General features: G+C 31.8%; 1 non-coding gene across 1 annotated transcript; it reads right to left on the reverse strand.

Annotated features, from left to right (window-relative positions):
- Window positions 1-3,422: 3,422 nt before the first annotated feature.
- Window positions 3,423-3,525, reverse strand: LOC111735464. Its single transcript, XR_002778795.1, has one exon. It is a non-coding gene; the product is annotated as a U6 spliceosomal RNA (small nuclear RNA).
- Window positions 3,526-3,839: the final 314 nt, after the last annotated feature.

Below are 3,839 nucleotides of genomic sequence, written 5' to 3' on the forward strand. Positions count from 1 at the left end.
CTAACCTCTGCTAACTCTGGGAGCCTCGGTTTTCATATCTTTCAAATGGGAACATGAGCATGTACCTTGCAGGGTCATGCTGAGAATTAAATGAGATAAGGTATGTAAAGAACTTGGCATATTACAGAAACTCAGTGAGAGTCTTGTTATTATTTAAAGTTGTTTTTGATATTATTTAAGCCACTTGGTATGTACACGAAAAAGCCCACTGACCCGCATAGTAATTAATCTTATACTCTTTTCCATTGTATAGTTTCAAAAACTATACTATTGGTTTTGGGAGCACAAAGTATAATTACAGTTTATCTTCAGCGTTTTATTATTTGAATGAAAGCTCATGATTCAGTTTTTTTTTAAGAAAAGAAAAACTAATACTATTCAGAATAAAGTATCCCCTCTTTTTTTTTCAGTTTTCATGACATTTATTTTTCTACTACAAGCCCCTCCTTTTTTTCATTAACAATCTGGATTATTGATGAGACCAGACTCATTTTCAGCTGAAAATCAGAAAACAAGATCACGAAACACCGAGAACATATTGTAATGAGGATTTGTAGGTTTGTTCTCCACGGGATCTATTTTATCATAATTGTAAAGTGGCTGAGGGACAAGTCAAAGGAAGACGTGAATGTGGGTCAGAGTACTGGGTACCTATTCCAGCTCTGCCTCCTATTGGCTGTGAAATCTTGGGTAGGTTCCCCAGCTTCTCTATGGTCAATTCAATTATTGAAGTTAGAGATAAAGCTTCCCTAAGTATAGTCTAAGGAACACTGGTTCCATGAGATATTAGTAGGTAGCAGAATAAAAAGGTTTTCATGGTCAAATACATTTGGGAGATTCTGTGTGGTTAGATGATTCTAGATTAGACCAATTATTTTTGCCACAGGCCTTCTCAGAGCCTTTAATATGTTAAATGACACTATCAATTTCGAGAAAGGGGTGTAGTATCTCCTAATCTTACTTCATCACAGAACTGCTTTGTCAAAGAGTGTCTTTCACATTTTAGAAGGATGCAGATAACACAAATAAAGTGTAAACTTATTATATGTATTAGTAAATGATAATCATTAACTAGCCATTCATGTAATATTTAAAGGACTAAGTATCTATTAACTAGACTTTCCTCCTTAATTTCTCCATACTTGCTACTGTTAGAAAAAACACTATTGTAAATTATTGGTATGATTCTTATTGATAATTCATTTTTGCTTATAATCACTTTTAAGTTTAAATGTCCTTATCATGGAATATAATTAGCATATTAGCATATTAGCATAATTCACTATACATACACATCTATACCTATATCTGTTGTTATTATTATTATTGTAACTACAAAATTGCTTTCCTTTGTGCCAAATCTTCGATGATTACATTGAGAAAAATTTGTGACCATAGAAGACATGAGCAGACACAAGTAAAAACCACCCAAAGTGTTAACAGGTACGTATTGTACAAATGACCTCTTCTGCTTTTTATTTTTAAGAGATAGAGTCTATCAGGTAAAGGAATGATTCACTATGTATCAAAATTTAATCATTCGATAGTATTAGACTAGGGATATGGTCTGTCCTGCTCTCCTGTAAGATTGTCAGGAGAATTATAAGGTGACAGACTGTTGGTGCTTTCTACTATCTCTCTCTTTTTAATAGTGAAGTTCTGAGTTAGAATATGAATAAAATGGTTCTTGAATTTATCTTGTATTCTAATAAAGTGTTCAGTAGTAAAAAAATGAGTAAAAAATAAAACCAGAGATATTAATTTGTTGAACTCTGAACCAAATTGATGCACAAGATAATCTCTTTGGGTATAAAACAAATATTTCAAACTCTGATCCTTTAAAAATTATATTTTTGGTATGTTTCTCTATTAAATATGTACATATGGTAGTACAATATTTGTTGTGCAATCAAAAGAATTTTAAAAAACTTTGATTTAACTTTTGTGACAGCTTATTTTTATGAAATTGTATTAACTTGAGGGTTTTTATAGAGGAATGCTATATATAAATGTATTTAATGACTTGATTCACATGCTGGATATGGATATGGATTGTTTTAAATCACTTTTGCCCTCAGATCTATGGGTTTCTATGCCCTGTGACTAAACAAGCCCAGATTATTACAATGCCTAGTATTATTTTTTTCTTCTCTTCTCCCTCACTTTTACAGTAATTGTTATGTTTCTGGACAACCGCATCATTCTGCCTACTTCCATCAGTATTTATAACTGACTTTGGGCAAGGAAACTAGATGAGCAGGTGTAATAGGACTGTATTTAAATAAACCCAACAGGTTTTAAGTAACAGGCCATGGTTCAATTACGGGGAATACAAGGGCTGCCAAGCAGGGCCTGGGGCAACTTCAGTGTGTCTTTTTATAATTAGAATTTTGTTTTGGTGTGGATGTTTGCTCTCTAGATAAGTGTCAGTGACTGCAGTAATTTAAAAAATGACTTTCTAAAAATTACAGAATATGTAATGCTTACTTTAGAGAATTTTAAAAAAATACAGAGAGGTACACAGAAGATAATTTTAAAAATCACAATTTCACAGTTAGAAACAACCAGTATAAATTTTGCATGTATTTCTTCTTTTTTTATTTGCATATATATTTTATATATTTATTTTATGCCTATTTTACACAATCTGGTTTATGCTGCATTTGTAGTTTTGTATTTTACATTTTCATTTGACAGTATTAATAAAGCATCTCCTATGTCATCACATTTTCTTCAAAACCCATACCCTTGTTAGTAGCTACATTCATTACATGAATGTACAATAATTTATCTAACTATCCCCATGTTATTGGAAGTGTTTGATATTTTACAAAATACTATGGTGAAAAATCTTGTATACAAATATTTGTCTACATCTTGTATCATTTTTAGGCTAGATTCTCAGAACTGAAAATACTGGGTAGAAGACATGAAATGTGATGAACATTCTGATAACAAACTTGTGCACATCCTTAATTATTTCTGCACAGAAATTCTGTGAAGCAAAATTGCTGATCAAAGAATATGCAGGTTTTGTTTTATATCTATGTGTTTTTTACATGAGAGTAGGTCTTCCTGTCTTTTTTTCTGTGTGTAAAAAAAAAAAAGTGCTCACTATAAAAAATATTCAGACATGAAAAAGCTCAAGAAAGAAAGTAAAAATCACCTGTCTTTCCATAATTCTTGTTGACATTTTGGATTCTGTGCCTACATATACAGCTATGTGTGTGCAAATGAGAGAGGGCATGCACATCTACATCCTGTTACAAAAATGAGATCCACACTATATAAACTGTGTTGTATACTGATATTTTAAGAAACTGATGTTAATTTAAAGTATGGTACACTTAGAGAAATGTGCCCAAAACATGTGTACAGCTGGATGAATGTTCACAAAGAAACACCCAGATTAAGAAATAGAAAAAAATGTGGAACACTTCATGAGATTGAATGTTATCCTTACCCAGGTGCCAAACTAACTCAGCGTCATTCCAATTTTAGTATATGTGCTACTGAAAGGAGCACTTGAAATGTACCGAGGTATCTTTTCATGTTAACCAAGAAACTATATTTGAAAGGATATAAGATATCATCGATTGTTAGTGTCCCATTATTTTGTGTACTGCTAAGAAAGAAAAAAATCTGCCATGTAAACTATAGACAACACCTTGTTGATAGTCCTGTGTAATAACCAGCTTCTTTTTAAAAAATTGAGATATAATTGGCATATATATAAGATTCTATTAGTGTCAGATGTACAGCATAATGATTCAATATTTGTATACATCGTGGAATGATCACTACAATATGTTTAGTTAACATCCATCACCTCACGCTTA

Source organism: Pteropus vampyrus, unplaced genomic scaffold, assembly GCF_000151845.1.
Source record: "Pteropus vampyrus isolate Shadow unplaced genomic scaffold, Pvam_2.0 Scaffold1000001476, whole genome shotgun sequence".
NCBI classification, from domain to species: domain Eukaryota; kingdom Metazoa; phylum Chordata; class Mammalia; order Chiroptera; family Pteropodidae; genus Pteropus; species Pteropus vampyrus.